This window comes from Phasianus colchicus, chromosome 20, assembly GCF_987193195.1.
Source record: "Phasianus colchicus chromosome 20, bPhaCol1.hap1.1, whole genome shotgun sequence".
NCBI classification, from domain to species: Eukaryota; Metazoa; Chordata; class Aves; order Galliformes; family Phasianidae; genus Phasianus; species Phasianus colchicus.
The window spans coordinates 4,467,721-4,475,985 of NC_143455.1; the positions used below are offsets into that span (position 1 = coordinate 4,467,721).

An 8,265-nucleotide genomic window follows, 5' to 3' on the forward strand; every position below is an offset into this window, starting at 1 on the left:
TTACCCTTGCTAGGAAGGAGAGAGACAAGTTATGGACTGGATTCGGTGCCGTGGCAAGGCAAATAATAACAATTGCTGTGTTGGGAGAGATTATGGGCTGCCTGCCTGCCAACTGTGGCTATTGCACTGTAATGCTGGGTTTCTGCTTGTGTGGTTGGAAGGGAAAATCCGCTGGGCAAAGCAAAAAGCACCTGTGCTATGCGTGCAGCTCTGCTGCCAGGATCCTCCCTGCAAAAGGGATATTTGGGTGCAAAACTGGCATTCCCCACCACCTCAGCCCCACCAGCCAAAAATGGAAAGCCTCGTTCTCCTTTCCCTACCTGTGAATAAAACTGCAGTAATACATTCATTTTAAAACCATACAGAATATGAAAATTTGGTACAAGGACCTCAGCTCCCTCATTGCAGAGAGCACTTATCTTGTTTAAGAAATCAGTTTTAAATGCTTGCTCAGATAAGATTCTATTTTCTTCCGTAGTTAGCGTGTTTTAAATGGTTTTATTTAACTAATAAAAGCCATCTTTGCTGCTGGTTTTTAGGTGTTTTAAATTGAAAACCAATTTCAGTCCAAATGGACCACGACGCATGTTGTGAGTCTAAAATTAATAAGAATCTCATAAAAAGGAAATGCATCATTCCCTGTAACACAACATAATCAAATGTAGAAATGAAGAATCCCTGTAAATACACATCCAGCAGCATAATTGCCTAAGTAAACGTGCACCCATTTAACCAAAAAAAAGGTTGCCAAGTGTAGGGTAAAAGAAGTACAGCTGCAGATTAATGGTTGTCACCCAAGAGGAATAAATAAGATGTATGAATGAAAAGCAGGATTAGAGCTGGTGAGCAGACCAAGCAGGATGCTAGCAGGGCTCACAGTGCTTTGTGCTGCTCTCAGGCTTTGGGGAATAGATAGGAAACGTGTGAGGGGATGTGTGGGACTTCAGTGGGACCTGGGGCACCGCAGCCAAGGCGGCATCCTGGGGAGATACCAGGGCAGCAAAAAGCACAAAGGGTTGGAAAAAGTGCAGTTCCTTCCTGTGCTGACTCCCTTTCAAAACGCTTGTGAGAAAAATGGACCATCTTTTACACGTGAGAGAGAGGCTCAGCGAGAGGCAGCAATAATCTGTCGTTTTCTATTCTGCTGCTCAGCTAGAAGCCCCTGGGGATGGAGGGGAAGGAGAGGGACCTCAAAATAGCGGCGGACTTCATGTGCAGCTGGAGATGCTGTCAAGAACAAAGCAAAACCTGGAGCAGAGCAGACTGGTCCTTTCCCCATTCCCATCCCATGGAAAGGAAGCGCTGCAGGGCTGGGAACTTTGTGCAGTGCCCCGGTGGCTTTGAACCCTCCAAGAGCTGATGGAGATGGAGAAGGGAATTTGCAGAGTGCTGGGTCTGAACAAGAGGCAGTCTCTGCTGCCCAGGGGCTCCGTCTGAGCCCTTGTTAGAGAGAGATGCTGAAAATATCCTCATTTCCTTTGGGAGCAACATCTGCTAATCATTAGCCAGGCTGTAGGAGGGGAACATCTGCTGCTGGTGGCTGACAGGTCGGGCTGCTGCTGGGTCTGTTTGGCAGCCGAGGGGAAGGCACATCTCTGCTACTGCCACAGCCCTGCCTTGGTGCCCCATCACTGGGTTCCCCAGCATTGCATTCCCACAGCCTTACGGTGGTCAGCATTCCTTTCCATTCAGACCTCGGCAGAAAAACAAAGCACCAGCTCAGAGTCATAGAACTGCAGAATCACAGAACCATTAATGTAGGAGGACACCTCTAAGATCATCTAGTCCAAATGTCATCCCATTCAAACCCACCATGCCCTCCAAACCCCATCCTTCACTTTGATGATGGAGGCAGTGCTAAAACAGCATCCCACCCAGCCCTGAGCAGCAGCACCTCAAGCTTTTCCTCCAACTTTTGAGCTGCCCCCAGCAATTGTCCTTTTGGATGGAGCAGGACGACGCCTGAGGATCTGCAGCTCGTGCAGAGGGAATCCCCAGGATAGGATTAGCTCAAGGGTGATTGCTGGGTCTCAATCGCTTGTAAACTCTCCACTGCACAGTTAGGTGGAGGAAAGCAGCCCTGCTGGGGGTTTGCCACATTTGCCCTTTTCAGTTTGTTGCTGAGCTGGGAGAAAGAAGGGAGGCAATGGAAAAGGAGCGGGATCAAACTCAACCAACCTCAGCAGCCTGTAGAGTGATGCCTCAGTGGGAAAATGGGTGAAACCAAGGATGCTGAAGTAAAATCCTTCTTTCCTATGAGCCCAAAGCCTTGGAAGGTGGCTCAGCCTAAAAAGCATTGCACAAACTAGCAGCAAGGAGATTATCCCAGCCTTCTGCAAGCCAGCCCTTCATCCTCCACCTCAGACACCACCAGCCTCACTCCCCTCACCCCACCATCCTCCTGCCCCAGCAAAGGTATTGCCTCACATCCCAGCAGCGTGTGATGCCCACACTCAGTGCTCAGCTATCCCCACCATCTCCTTGTTAAACCAAATAGGGAACAATCAGAAAGCAAGCCATAGCAGAAGCATGTTTGCAAAGCACCAGCAACAGATGTCCTGGGTCCCGGGTGAGCTTTGTCTACACCAGAAAGCAGCCAGCTCCAGGCTTTCTTTGTCTCGACAATAAACAAGTGCTAAGGCTAAGTGCAGCCCCACGCTGCCAAGGGGTATAAATTGGCACCTATTAGCCAGCCTCAAAATAACTCTAACTTGTTTGACATAATGAGGTGATTAAATCAGCATGAGAAATCCTGCTTCTTGGAGCCAACAGGACACGGCGATTTAAAACACACTGCAAAGCCCCACTGCAATTAGAGGGAGGACAGAACGGGGTTTCGGGAGGGAGATGTCCATGCAGGCTTTGTTAATCGTGCTGTGCTGTGCCGTGCCAGCAGTGAGCCTGAATGGATCCACAGCCCAGCCACCCTCATTAGCACTGCCAGGGCTGGGAAAACACAAAGATTACCTAATGTGCATGGTTTCACCCGTTTTTCATGCCCTAAAAAGACATTAGGGCACGCGAGGACACTGCAGCGAGGGATGCCAGTGCTGGAGAACCACCTGCCATCAGCTCCCACACTGCTGCCAGCGTGTTCTCCTGCTTGCAAACTCTTACTGAAGAAACCCAATGCATGGAAGCTGCTGTTGGAGCAAAGGGAGTCCAGAAGGATGGGCTCTGAGCTGGTGGTGAAGAACAATTCAGCAAAGAGTTTGCTTTTGCTTCACCCGATGTAGGAAAACAAGCAGGGAAGTTGCTGCATAGGTTTGGCAATGAACGAAGACCACCTGTGCTGATGAGGAACATCTCCACACCACGCTGCAGGAGAACAGGAACACATGGATGAGTGCTTCTGAAAGCAGCCTTCCGCCAGTCCTGCCCAGCACCAGCCCACCCAGAATATCCAAGAATCCACAGGGAGCACCCAGACCCCCAGCCCTGTGCTGGAGACCTTCAGGGATCCCATATCAGGGTAGCTCTGCAGTTTTTGGTGGCTGCTCCCCCGCATTGCTATCTCCATGCCCTACATGCACATTCCCAGCAGGTTGCTGGCGACTTTCAGTAGGCTGCCTCTCTCTTGGCCAAGTCCAGCATGCAAATAGCAGGACAGTAAATCTTTGGCCAGCAACAGTTCTCATCCAGGTATCACAGGGACTGAAGTTAATGAGGGTTTTGAAATCCAATAGTCCCTAAACACTTTAAGGCACTGCCTTTGCCTTTCTATCTTCACGCTTTGAGGACAAATCATTCCTTACAATCTGTGTTCCCACACCCTCTTGCCTGAACTCCAGAGAGGGATTTCGTCTAGGTCTGGCACATACTATGGTCATTTGTCATAAAATTATTCTCATTCATTTATCTCCATTCTGCCTTTTCAAGTCCTTTTCTCGCGCGCTACTTCGGCCAAATTCCCAATTCCCTGAATTTATTATCACTATAAAATGGTTGCCTGCTCCACAGCATGACCTAGACGTGCACCCCACCGTGATGCTTTAGAGGCCTTTGTCTGTTCCTATGGCAACTGGAAAAAGAGGCAGCACTGCAGCCAGCTCAGGGCCGGATCCTGCATGGACATTACACCTCTGCCCAGCTGCAGGAGCCCAGGAGAAGCCAGGTGACAGTGTGATGAATAGGGCAGAAGCACACGTATGTGGGGTCTGCTTTTCCTCCTGCCACCTTATAACTGGGTTTCCTGGCTTTTCCTTGAAGGTGGGCTTGGATTGAGCCAGCAGCATCCCCATGGGTAACGGGATGTTGTTGGAGCTATAGGTACATGGATCTCTCTTCTCTCCAAACCAGCCAGCAAATAACTCCTTTTGTGAGATCTACTGCCTTTAGACCTGTTGGCAGAGATTCATGCCTTTGCTTTTATTTACTGATCTGATTCCTTTTTAATACTTCATTACTCAATTCCCACCTCAGCCCCTCCATCATTCCACCCAGGATCCAGCTGGAGCTGGCATGCCTCTAATTACTGCATTTGCCCCATTTATCCTTCCTAAATGTTGGCAGAGATCTCACCTGGGAAATCAACACAGCAGACTCGACTCATGCTTTTGACATCACCACTATTTTGTTTTCCCACCCACTGTGGATCTCCCCCCCAGACCTCTGCATTGAGAGGTGAGAACTGAGCTGCAAGGACACAGAAAGCTCTGCCATCCCATCATTGCTCTGTGCTGCATGTCCTGGATGTACAAAGCTAGCAATAAGGGAATGCACGAAGCTGCATCTGGGCAGGGCTCTGCCTTGAGGGCAGTGTGCATGGAGCAGCTCCCCAGGGCAGCAGGCACAGCTCTGAGTTGCTGGAGCTTACAGAGTGCTGGGACACTGCTCCCAACCATGGGGTTTGGGTGGTGCTGTGTGGGGCCAGGGGCTGGACCTGCTGCTCCTTGTGGGTTCCTTCCAACACAGGGAGTTCTATGATTCTAAAAAGCAGAGCCTTAGGACATGGCTTTCAGTGTCCTGCCACAGTGTGTCCTGTGGCTTGTCCCAGGCAGCAGGAATAGGTTTGGCACCACCACTCCCAATGACATTTCCCCCATTTCCCAATGGAAAACCCAATGCCTAGATTTACCAGCTCGCTTTCAAAACCCTTCCAAAAGATACAAAAGAGCAGAAGGTGAGGAATAAAAGAATCCACCTTGCGCATGAGCACCCTGGCTGTGCACTCACACAACCCCGTTGCTTTTGATCTGAAACTTTTTTTTTTTTTAATTATGATTTTCTGATGACAAAGGGCAGAGCTGATCCAGGCAGCATCTCAAGCAGCTTGCCCAGCTCTGTGGGCTGCCATGCCAGACAACACCGAGCACTCGAGATGGATGGGAAATAGCATTCCCTCCATGTGTGGCTGAACGATCATTACATGCTGGCAGCAGCACTGGGCACAGCAGCCTCTGCTCACTGCCATCTGGCAGCTATAGCATGGGGAGCTGGGGCAGGAGGTGAAGGAGAGCACAGCCCATCTGCGTGTCCTCTTGGAGGAAGGAGGAGGAGGTTAAAGTGCCACCAAGAGCCAGCTGGCAGGGAGCACGGAGCTGCATCCCAATGGCAAATGAACACATTGGGCTTTTGGTGTTGGGGTGCACTGAGAATCAGAGAGGGCACCACCAGCTTGGCATTGACCAAACCCAGCTGAGACGTGGCTTTATTCCCCAGGATTTGTGTGGGATTTCTGCTCAGCAGAAAGGAGCCCATTTAAAGACCTTCTGGTTTGGGTCAAGGAAGGGATGGAGAAAACTGCTTTCATTCACATGGGGTCTGGGTGGATTGGGAAAGACCCTGCCCCATGTCAGAGACATCATGGGGCTGTACCCATGCTGAGCAGCAGCACCTCCATCGTGGCAGCACTGATATTCCCCAGCCACACTTCCAAACATGAGAAGCAATGCTACCTGTGCCCAAGCTCGCTGGTTTCCCATTTCACTCAGCAATTTTGAGAAACACTGAGAGAATTCAGAGAAATTCAGAGTGGGTGAACCTTGAGTGCTTCCTGAGCACCGCAGCCAGCAATTCTGCACATCCCTGTTTTGTGATAAAACCCACTGCATTACACAGAAGGAGCCTGCTGCTTTCTAAAGGCTTTTAAAAGCCTTTGTTCAATGCAAACACCATTGTTAGAAAGCCCCAGGTTGGTCCTGCTGGCATATCTCCATAGTCCATCCCTCTCCAACCTGCATCCCTTTGTAGGGCAGCACTTTGTACAACACACTCAGTGTGATGGAAATACACAGCTGGACTCAAAGAAATGGCTCTGGGGCACACCTAAGCTGCTTCCTTAGCCAGAAGGGAGATGGAAAGGGCACAAACTACTCACTGGGATTTGATGGCTTGTACACAGCCCCACCTGCACTGCTGCTGCCCTGCAAACATCTCCAATCCCACAGCACTGAGGATTTAATAGCACTGAGGATAAAGCTGAAAAACATATGTGGGCTTTGTTGGGCAGCTTCCTACCACTTGTTGAAGACTAAGTGGTTTCAAGCAGTGTAAGGACACTCACAGGACCATGAGCCACACACAAAGCAAAACCCACTCCCCCTTGGCCAGGGAGGCTAGCAGCTTCACGGGATGGAGCTCTGCTCTTATTTATAGCAGCACTGTAACATGATGGAAAGCACAGCAATGACAGCAGAACAGCAAGATCCTAGGCTGCAGCAAGTGAGGATTTGCTCAAATGCAACAGCAGTAGGTACAGAAACAAAGGAACAAAAAGCTGCTTACCTTCAGAAGACCTCAGCTATGCAGAGATCTTCAGCAAGATACCCTCACCTCCACTACCAACCCTTAAATGAAGGCTGGGAAGGGGTGGATCCTGGCATTGCATGCACCTGAGCTCCCCTGGGTTGGCCCTGCCTTTCCACCAGGTGCTCAGTCACTGCATCAAGCTGTGACTTAGCATTTCCACTATGAGCACCTCAGGACCCCAGGTCTGGCTGAACCCGGGACCTGAGCTAAAAGCATTTGCTCTCTCTTCCAGAAGCTATTCAGCCCTCTGCAAAGGAATGCACGACATCTTCATAAATTTCAGCACTGTCCAGAGGGCAGCGGGATCAGAGCGAGTGCCCTGACCACGAATCCATCAACCTCTTCACAAAAGAATCAATTTTTATGTGCTTGTAGCTGTGGGGGGATTACTGTTGACCCGGTGGAACCATAAATAGAAGCAGTGCTGGCAAAGGCCGTGTGTTCACCCAGCTGCTTTCTCTCTTCCCACCCCTGTCTTTGCAAGGTGACCGCTTGCATTGTAGCAGCATGGAGCAAAACCCTGACTGCACGCTGGGTGTTGTTTGGTTGGAGGCAGAGCTCCACCTCTTGCCTGGGGAGCACAACCTGGCCATGCTTGGGTGGGCAGCAGCATGGCACAGTGCATGGCATCACTGCGCCCTGCAACATCTTCCTGACGCTCACTTAACAAATCCTTATGGCTGTGCTTTTTCCTCCGTGCACCCACAGGAGCCACGCTCCTGGGTCAAGCTGTGCTGTTATGCACAGAGGATCAAGCAAAGCACGTGTTTCTGCAAGGGGTGAGCTCATAGCTGAAGCCCCTGCACTGTTGTAGGCACCAGCATCATCCAGTTCCGCTCAAAGGGAAAATCCTCCATCCCATAGGCTATGGGGAGGGTCCTGTTGTGCTGTTCCCATTTCCTCCCATATGGGGAGATGCTTCCACTTCCCACCAAAACATCCACAGCACTGCAATGGATCCCACAGGAGCAGGGCAAGGTGCAAATGTGTAAATGTAAAAGAAAAACCAGATTTCCCAGCCCCGTCTCCTGCTCTGACACCCCGCTCTCTGCAAGCCTCATAAAATCTAGGTCACTTCTGAGGGATTATTTTGCAAAAGTGGAAAATCATCTCGACAGCTTCCAACTACCCCACTTGGGCAGGTTTCTGGAATAGAGAGCTGTGGGATGACTGTTTGTCTTTATAATCTACTGAAGTGAAATCAAAGCTGAGCCCTGAATAAAATGCCCTGAATGATGATCCACGCACTCCCACTGCACAGCCATCGAGGTCTCACCCAGGCCAGCAGTGTCAGAACGGATGAATCAAATCCTTTAAATGGGATGCCTTGTCTCATCCATGCTCCTCATTTAAGCCACATGTGAGGTATTTCCTGCTCAGCTGACAGAACTCAGAGGAGAGCCGGTCCCATCCAGGGAATGCTGATGCTCTGCTTGAGATACAGGAAGGAGAAATGTCTGCATCATCCCCAGCAGGCCCAGCACCATCCCACTGCCACACAGCCCCACCACACTG

The 8,265-nt window shown here is 50.4% G+C and overlaps 1 long non-coding RNA gene across 1 annotated transcript; it reads right to left on the reverse strand.

The window, feature by feature from the left end:
- Nucleotides 1-362: 362 nt before the first annotated feature.
- Nucleotides 363-6,770, reverse strand: LOC116232628 (uncharacterized). The gene is made up of 4 exons (XR_004167728.2): nt 6,727-6,770; nt 2,968-3,318; nt 2,179-2,286; nt 363-1,694 (listed from the first exon to the last, which is right to left on the reverse strand). It is a non-coding gene; the product is annotated as an uncharacterized LOC116232628 (long non-coding RNA).
- Nucleotides 6,771-8,265: the final 1,495 nt, after the last annotated feature.